General features: G+C 36.4%; 1 pseudogene; it reads left to right on the forward strand.

Annotated features, from left to right (window-relative positions):
* Positions 1-510: 510 nt before the first annotated feature.
* LOC141501438 (dihydrolipoyl dehydrogenase, mitochondrial-like) lies at positions 511-2,521 on the forward strand (annotated as a pseudogene).
* Positions 2,522-10,251: the final 7,730 nt, after the last annotated feature.

The raw sequence follows: 10,251 nt of genomic DNA on the forward strand, positions 1-10,251 counted from the left end.
TAAGTCTTTCCAGGTTTTTCTGAAACCATCCTGCTCATCATTTCTTATAGCACAATACAATCATACATCACAACTTGTTCAGCTATTCTCCAATTAATGGGCATCCCCCAATTTCTAATTATTTCTTATCACAAAAAGAGCTTCCATAAAGATTTTTGTACATATACGTCCTTGTCCTTTTTATAGAAAAATTTCTTTGGAATAAAGACCTAATAATGTAGGGCCAGAGTATGCACAGTTTTATAGTCCTTTAAGCATAGTTCCAAATTGCTCTCCAGAATGGTTGGATCAGTTCACAACAACACCATCAACAATACATTGATGTCCCAATTTTGCCACATCTCCTTTACCATTTGTAATTTTCTTTTTATGTCCTCCTAGTCAATTGTGTAATTTGATACCTCAGAATTGTTTTTATTTGCATTTCTCTAATCAATAGTGATTTAGAGGGTGAGTAGAAGTTGTGGGCAGAGGTGAAAGCCCAAGGCTGAGGGGTCATCCAAGACAAAAATGCAGAGCTGGAGTTGTGTGTCCTGAACACTAGTCAAGAGAGACCATTTCAGTCCAATGTCCCGTGGCCTACAGGGGATTTTTGCATTTCCTTTGAGTATTTGTGCAGATCAACCAATTGATGCTGATATAACAATTATAGGTTGTGGTCCTAGAGGATATGTTGCTGATATTAAAGCTACTCAACTGAACTTAGACAGTCTGTGCTGAAAAAAAAATGAAACACTTGGTACAACTTGTTTCAATGTTGGCTGTATTTCTTCAAAGGCTTTATTGAATACCTTGCAATTTTATCATTTGACTCATAAAGAATTCACCCTAGCAAAACTGAAATTGCAGAAATTTACTTGAACTGAGAGAAGATGATGGAACAAAAGAGTACTGTTTTAAAGGCTCTAACTAGTGGAATTGTTCTTTTATTTAAGCAAAATAAGGTAACCTATGTGATAGATTAAAGATATAGGGCAAAAATCAGCTCCCAGGGGCGGCTAAGTGGTGCAGTGGATAGAGCACTAGACCTGGAGTCAGGAGTACCTGAGCTCAAATCCGGCCTCAGACACTTAATAATTACCTAGCTGTGTGACCTTGGGCAAGCCACTTAACCCCATTGCCTTGCAAAATCTAAAAAAAAATCAGGTCCCAACATTAAAATGTTGATGGCAGCATTCAGGTTATCAACACAAAGAACACTCTCATAGCCACAGGTTCAGAAGTTACTCCCCTTCCCTGGAATCACGATTGATGAAGATACAATTGTATCATCTACAAGTGCCTTATGCCTAAAAAAGTTCCAGAAAAGATGGTTTTCATTGTTATAGGAGTAATAGGTGTGGAATTGGGTTCTGTATGGCAACAACTGGTGCAGCAGTGACAGCAATTAAGATCTTAGGTCATGCAGTTGGTATGAAATTGACATGGATATTTCTAAAAATTTTCAGCAAATCCTTTAAAAACAAGGATTTAAGTTTAAACTAAATACCAGTTACTGGAGCTACCAAGAAACCAGATGGAAAAATTGATGCAGTAGTTGAAGTTGCTTCTAGAGAAAAATCTTAAGTTCTCACTTGTAATGTACTCTTGGTTTGTGTTGGCCCACAATTTGCAACTAGAAGAGCTTGGAAACTGGATCCCAAAAGTAGAATCCCAGTCAATACCAGATTCCAAACCAAAATTCCAAATATCTTTGTTAGTGGAGATGTAGTTGCTGGCCCCATGTCAGCTCACAAAGCAGAAGATGATGGCATTATCTATGTTGAAGGTTTGGCTGAGGGTGCTACACACACTGACTACAATTCGGTGATCTATAAGCAACCTGAAATTGCAAGGTTTGGTAAATCGCAAGAGCAATTGAAAGAAGAGGGTATTGAGTACAAAATTGGAAAGATACCTTTTTGCTACCAATAGCAGCTCTAAGACTAATGTGGACTTAGATGGTCAGAAATCAACAGATAGAATACTGTGAGTACATATTTCCTTTTTTTCTTTTTTTTTAATTTATTTAAAGCAATGGGGTTAAGTGACTTTCCCAAGGCAAGTACAGTCAGGCAATTATTAAGGGTCTGAGGTAGGATTCAAACTCAGGTTTCCTGACTTCAGGGCTGGCGCTCTCTATCCACTACACCACCTAGCTGCACCCCCACCCGAGTACATATTTCTAAGAACAGACGCTGAAGAGATGGTAAATGCCCTTGGCTGAAGAAATGGTAAATGCCCTTGCCTTGGAAGATGAATCCTCCTGTGAAGATATAAAAGTTTGTCATATAGGGGCAGCTAGGTGGCATAGTGGATAGAGCACCAGCCCTGGAGTCAGAAGGACCTGAGTTCAAATATGATCTCAGATATTTAATAATTACCTAGCTGTGTAACCTTGGGCAAGTCACTTAACCCCATGGCCTTGCAAAAACCAAAAAAATTAATAATAAAAAGAGTTTGTCATGCCCATCTGACTATATCAGAAGCTTTCACGGAAGCAAATCTAGCTGCATCTTTTGGCAAAGCAATCATCTTTTAAAATGAAATGAAGGACACCTTTCCTAAAACCTGAGAGATTTATATGGAGGGGTCCTAATGTAGAAAGCTCACAGTTCTGAGACTCCTTAAGACTGAATTAAATAATTCTTTTTGTTCAGATGACAAATATTTAATAAACAGGTTTGGATGAAAAAACCCAGTGATTTAGAGTACTTTTTCATTTGACTATAAATAGCTTCGATTTCCTCATCTTCATATCCTTTGACTATCAATTGGGGAATGACTTGTATTCTTGTAAATTTGACTCAGTTCTCTATATAATTAAGAAATGGGGTCTTTATCAGAGAAACTTACCATAAAAATCTTTTCCTCAGTTCTACTTCCCTTCTAATCTTGCCTGCGTTGGTTTTGTTTGTGCAAAAACTTACTAATTTAATGCATTCAAAATAATCCATTTTACATCTTATAATGCTTTCTTATCTCCTGTTTCAACATAAATCTTCCCTTATCAACACACTGGACAGGTAAAATATTCCATGCTCTCCTAATCTATTTATGATATCACCCTTTATGTTTAAATCATGTACCCATTTTGACCTTATAGTGGTATATGGTGTGAGATGTTGGTCTAAAACTAGTTTCTGCCAAACTGCTTTCTAGTTTTCCCAGAAGTTTTTGTCAAATAGTGAGTTCTTGTCCCAATAGATTAGAACTTTGTATTAATCAAATACTAGATTACTATGGTCATTTACAGCTGTGTATTATCTGCATAATATATATATATATATATATATATATATATATATATATATATATATACCACTGATACATAAATATTTCTTTATTTTATATCATTGTTTTTATGATTACCTCTTTGTAATACAACTGCTCAGCCATCTTCCTTCACGTGTTTTTATTGATTCTCTTAATATTGTCAACCTTTTGTTCTTCCAGATGAATTTTGTTATTGTGTTTTCTAGTTCTATAAAATAAGTTTTAGTAGTCTGATTTATATGTCACTGGACAAGTAAATTAATTTAGGTCACACTTTAATTTTTACTATATTGGTTCAGCTTACTCATGAGCAATTAATATTTCTCTCACTATTTAGTACTGTCTTTATTTGTGTGAAAGGAAAGGCAATTGCTATTAAACAAATTATAGATCATACAATAGCAGGGGGAGGAAAATGATTATGTTACTCAGGGGTTTTAATTTCTTATTACTTGATAACCAAGTAGAAGGGGGGTAGACATGAGGGAATATTGATGTCTTTTAGTTAGCTTTAAAGATCTTCCTGAAACAAAGTCTAGTACCTTCAAATTATTCTTTAATTTGGAGAAATGAAGAAGGAATTAGTTTTTTAAACTAATTTTTACTAATTTTAAAGGGGTTTAAGAAACAAGAGATGTTGGGTGGATTCTCTAAACAGATATATTGTACCAAGGAATCCAAAGAAAATATGCAAACAACAGACCTTTAAAACAGTGGTTTCCAACCTTTTAAAATATGAGGGTCCCTTTTTTTACCATCAAAAAGATTGTAAGTTCCTTAAAGACAGGGACTGTTTCATCCCTTTTTTTTTTGCCTTTGTAGTTGTAGTAGCATAATCTCTGGATTATGATAAGTATTTAATAAATGCTTATTGAGTGAGATTGAACTGAACTGACAAAAATATTTGACAACAAAAAACTACCCTGAATTTAGAAATTCTTTCATATTAATTTGCATCTTAATAATCAAAACAGCATAACCATGCATATAAAAAATAGTAATATGTCTATGTGTGAGACATGGTATTTATTTAGTCTGCAGAAGATATGTTTGTTGTTATATTCTACTGAGTCAAACTGAATATTCTGTTAGAGCTAAATGATGTGTGAAATGAAATTTTTTGTGGCAATTTACTTTGCAGATCCACAGACCCCTTGCAACAATCCTATGGTTTCCCAGGAATCACTGCTCTAGACTCACCACCTACACTTAACACTGGGTGAGGTCTAATAGAAAGGCATTGTCAGTATCATCATCACATCTAATCAGGAGGATTTTTTTCAATGTCCATGGGGAGTTGATGGTATGCACTCCGTTGCAGCCACTGACATGGCCATGAATGGCTAAAGACAGAGGCCCAAAGACCTTTCTGAGTTTTGACCTTTTAGCCACAAACTCCAATGTTCAAATCTAGCTTATATATTAGCTGTGTGACCCTAAGAAAGTTACTTAACCTCTATCTGCCTTAATCCACTGGAGAAGGAAATGACAAATTACTTCAGGATCTTTGCCCAAAAACACACCTTGGACCGAATGGTCCATGGGATCGTGAATAATAACATACAACTGAATGACTAAACAACAATACACACATAGTCAGCAAATAATAATCACAGTACAACTCTGTATTCCCTACATCTTTCAGTTAAACATGTGGTGGTAAAGATGTGATCACTTGTGAAAGCCTACTTGTTCCCTTCTCATATCCTCATACAAGATACCTTTGATTGCCATATATATATTATTCTCATAAAAATTTTTGATGATAACAGAAGACATGGGTTGGTAGTTACTGATATTCTCTCAGTTACCTCCTGTACCTTCCTGTCTTTCTGTAAACCTTGAGAACTGAGTCCTCAAAGTTCTTTGGAGTTAAGCCACTGTGTATGCTTAGTCTATTTCAGTTGTTTGTCATCTGTGTTTCCATCAGTGTCCTTCACCTGGCAACAAATCTAGGGTGATGATATTAAAACCCAAATGTGGTAGCTCAAATGTCCTTGACTGTGAAAAGAGTTAGAAAAATCTTTAAAGATATTTTTGAGTTTCTCTTCCCTTCCTGTTTCAGACTTAAATTTCCATGGGAGAATTTAGAATTAGCTGGATCTCTCCCCAAGATTTCCTTTCAGCTTGTTTTTCCTCCACTGCTTCTCAATGCTTCATGAGGCAATGCTGCTAATGATCTTCTCTCATCCTTCTCCATAAGATTTTACAAACAAGTTTAAGTTCTAAATTTCTGCTGCCCTTGGCTGCCTTATCGCTCCACATGGTGTGGAGATCAAATGTTTGCTGGCTGTTTCTAGGTTCTTTTAGTTTCCTTCTCAGGATAGTTTATTAACAACAGTTAAATGTCAGTTATAACAATTATGATTATGGCAATTTTATTATTATATATAATATATAACTAACATTTACATAGGGATCCAAGGTTTACAAAGCACCATACATTCTGTCATTTGAACCTCAAAACTCTGAGATAGGAAAGAGAAACTCATTGATGAACATGATCATAGTCACACACACTAGTGTTGACATGAGATTTGAACCCAATACATCCTGATTTTAGATCCAGAACTTGCTCTCCTTCCCTCTTTCTTTCTCCCCCGTCTCTGTCTGTCTCTGTCTCTCTCATCTCTAAATCATGTTGTTTCCTAACTGCTATAAACAATTTCATGTTTTGTGATTTTTTTGTGCTTATTATGCACAGAATCTTCCTACTCTCTTCTAAAGCAAAATATTTCTGATATATAGGCATCAGACTTCAGGACAGTCCAAAAGTCTTCGGTCTCCTTATTTGTTAATCCTGAACCATATTGTCCATATTTTCTCTCTTCTCCATCTTTACAATAACCTATACACAAAATATCAAAGTATGTATTTGGTTGTTTGGAGAGTCATATCAAGTAATTATTTAATTCCTTTACAGCTCTACAATAGACAATGGAATATATAGCCTTTCTTGTGACCATCATGATTGCTGGATTCAAGTATCTCATAAATCATTGTCTCTTGTTGCCTTTAGATACACAAAGAAAAGTCAATTCTTTTCTTTATATCTCCAGGGAAAGCCCTTCTTCATTTGGTTACGACTTCCTTTTGTTTTCCAATTTCATTGAAAGTTGATATTTATTAATATTGTCAATATTCAATTCTTCTCTGTCTGTTTCAGTGGCCTTTGGACAAGACTCTTCTTTATAAAGCACTAACAGTTAAACTAATTTTTATAGATAGCCTAAGAACTAACCGACTTCCAGCATCTACTACTTCCCTTGCTATCACTCAATCAATTGATCTATGGTTCCATACCCTTCAGTGTATTGTCTTCCTTATTAATATGGAAGCTCCTTGAGGGCACCGATTGCCATTGCCTTTATGTTTGCATCCTCCAAGCTTATTATAAATCCTAGCATATATTAAAAGCATCATAAAAGCATCATGAAAGTCTTTTCATTCATTTACTTTTTTCATTCTTTCATTCACTCTACCACCCTTATGGTAGAAATGAAAGAGAAGTGACACAAGACAGAAAATCATTTTATACTTTTCTTTGGGTTTCTTTTTAGGGGTAGGGAGGGTAAAATTCTGTGATTTTACAAGTATAGGGAAAGAAAGCAACACTAATACAGTGAGGTTGAGTTCCCAGGACACTCACAAAGCTCCACTAACATGTGGGGCTAGGCCAGAGACAAACTCACTTAAGAAAGATTTTCTAGACCTTGAACTTAAGTGTCTCCTCCTAGGCAACAATTTTGGCTCAAAGTCATGCAAGGTCCTCCAAATACTACCCCTTATTCTGAGTGGGCTTCAGGCCACCAACTGAATATACTCCCAGGGAAGCCAAAAAAGTCAAAAGTGATGAAATAACATTAATCCTCAAAGATCATGCTAGCAAATCCTGGAGATATGATTCCTCATCTGCACAATGGTAACTAACCTACCCATGCCCCTAAAAGTATGTCTGAAAAGAACTATTGATAAGGCTAGATATTAGCCAGAGGGTATCATTCATTCAAAGAAAAGGCACTGGATGAAATAGTATGATAAAAATATAATTAGAACATTCTTACTTTATACCTAACATAATAAAATCAGCATAATAAATGCTAGTTGATTGACATGTAAACAGTACATTATCAAGAAAAATAGGGACACTTTGCATATATGCACTGGTGAGTACATGTGGAAGAAACATATGAAACCAGGGTGCACGTGCTGTTGTCATTTTTCAGTTGTGTCTGACTTTTCATGACCCCATTTGGGGATTTCTTGGCAGGCATACTGGAGTGATTTGCCATTTCCTTCTCCAGTCAGTTTTACAGATGAGGAAATTAAGGCAAACATGGTTAAATGACTGTCCCAGGGTCCCACAACTAGGAAGTGTCTGAGGCCCGATCTTCTGGTCTTCCTTATTCCAGGCCTAGCATTCTATCCACTGAACCACCTAGCGGCTCCCTAGAGTACACAAATATAGGGAAACCTCATTTCTCTAATACTGAAAGACCACTGATGATTCCTGGTAAGTCTTATTGTGCTGCCCTCCTTAGGTCATCTTCCCTCCCAGATGGTCATTGCTACTCTGTGCTGGGTGGTTTACCATGATTCCCCCCTGTTGGGAAGTAATATCTCTGCTGCTCCCCAATGGAAATTATGAGCCTATCCCTACTGCTCCCTCTAGATAACAGGATTTACAAACAAAAGAGATCTTATAAACCATCTAGTCCAATGCCCTCATTTGACAGTTAGCTAGGGGAGTTATGACATTCTCAGTCACAGAGGGTGGCAGGATATCATATCACATCTCTGAGGCTACCTGCCTCTCTGGGTTTTCCTTACTGTTGCAACCAGACCTCAGTTATAGTCTAAAACTGAGGTGCTACCTCTTCTCAATAAGAAAATTTGCTTGACCACTCCCTTGTATTTAATTTAAACACTATTTCAGCTTTTTTAGTGAAAAAGGCAATGTCTCAAATACTCAGACTTTCTATTCATAAGGAAAGGGGTCCATCAGCTTCTAGAATCTTAGCTTAGGATTAGGAACCTTTAAGCTCTTTTATAGTATATATCATGCAGTCAGCTAACTGCAACCTTTATTAAGTCTGCCTTGTGACAGACAAAATTATTATTTTAGTTTTATTATGCTGGGTAAATGGTCAGAACATCCTATTGCTATTTTTATTATAATGCAATTTCATTAAATACCTTTTATTTTTAACAACTTACACCCTCTGGCTGACTAATAAAAACTCTCAGTAGGTGTCTTGTGGCTGCAGATACACAGAGTGTGTACACACACACACACACACACACTTCCTTTTGCTAAAAGAACCCAATTCTTTGTCCTAAGCCTTATATTTAGCTTAGGGTTAGAAAGTCTCATTTGACCCTTATATGTTGCTGATTCCCAACATGCATTTCCCTTCACATCATTTTGAGAAATTCAACAAACTGAAAAGGGTTACATGATTCCAAAGAATTGAAGTTTCCCTCAGGCCCCCCAAGACCTTGTGTGTATCTAATGATCATAAATAGGGAGGGGCAAGAAAGACAAGGACCAAAAGATGAAGTGGGGGCTACTTGGACACTATTGCCTTGTACCTCCTCTTTGTTCTAAAATTTTACCTTTCACATGCAAGTTTAGCTAACAATGAACCTCTCAGCTTCAAGCTGCCTTATGTTAGCACTCCACTGCCTAAAGAGTTCTAGCTTGAATAAAAACTTCAGGGGCCTTCGAGAAATGACAAAGACTCAAATCCATTGATTATCCTTTTATGTATTCATCAGGAATTGAATACTGATGCTGTTAGCCTTTCAATTCCATTCAACAAACATTTATTTAGTGTATTATGTACTAAGCACCAGGAGATACAGAAACTGGGAAATAACTCTGGCTCTGGGGTCAGTGGATCTGAGTTCAATTCCCACTTTTGGTTCCAACTCCCTACAGGACCTTAAGAATGTCGCTTCACCTCCCAAGGTCTCAGTTTCCTCATCTGTTAAAACAAAAGCATTGGATTAGATGGTCTCTGAAGTCTCATCCAACACTAGAGCTCTAAATCTAGGATCCTATGAGTTTATATTCTGCTGGGCAAGATGTGACTTCCACAAAAGCAAGTAAATAAAAAGTAAATACAAAATCACATAAAAGCATTTCAAGAAGAAAGTAGCAATACCCTGGCATTCAGAAAATGATTGGTGTGGGAAGTGGTATCTGAGCTGGGTTTGAAAGGAAACCAGAGATTATACAAAGCATAAGTGAGGAACTGAGGCAGGAGATGGTAACATGTATTGAGAACTATTAGCATGCCAATTTGACTAAAAATAATAATGTGTGAAGGAGAAAATCAAGTAAAATGAGGCTGGAAAGGTCTTGACAAATCCAAAGAAAATGTACACCCAGAAAAACTAAATTACCTAGATTATGTCAAAATACCTCCTTCCTGTCTTCTCATGATGAAGCTAGTTGTAATTAGCTTGCTCTCTATTTGGTCTCCTTTCATTGGAGGGGGGGGGAGAGCTTAAGGTCCACAGTTCACAGTTTATTCATAGCCTTGATCACCCAAAGGTGCTGAAGGTTCCTTTAAATCACAATTTCCTCAAAGGATAAAAACCTTGTTCAAATAATTAAACAAATTCTCTGAAAGAAACTGAAAAGATGAGTTGGAATAAAATATTAGTCTCTTGCTCAACATCCTATTCATTTCAGCTGAATGACAAAAAGGTCAAGTTTAACCCAGCAACATCTGAATGATCACTGAGTAATTTTGAGAAAGATAATTAACTCCAAAGTTGAAGGAGGCAGATCCTAGTTTAAAGTATAAGAGTAAAATGGAAGGTTTCTTATTTATGTCTGACTATTGCAGTCCATATATTATAAGGATGACTATGTGACAATAGCAAGATTGCTGTAAGCTTCAAAAGAGAAATAGTTTCTTGCCTACCTCTGTTTGCTTACTTACAAAGATCTAGCATATAATTATTATTGAAAAAAGTCCCTATTCT

Source organism: Macrotis lagotis, chromosome X (genome assembly GCF_037893015.1).
Source record: "Macrotis lagotis isolate mMagLag1 chromosome X, bilby.v1.9.chrom.fasta, whole genome shotgun sequence".
Classification (NCBI taxonomy): domain Eukaryota; kingdom Metazoa; phylum Chordata; class Mammalia; order Peramelemorphia; family Peramelidae; genus Macrotis; species Macrotis lagotis.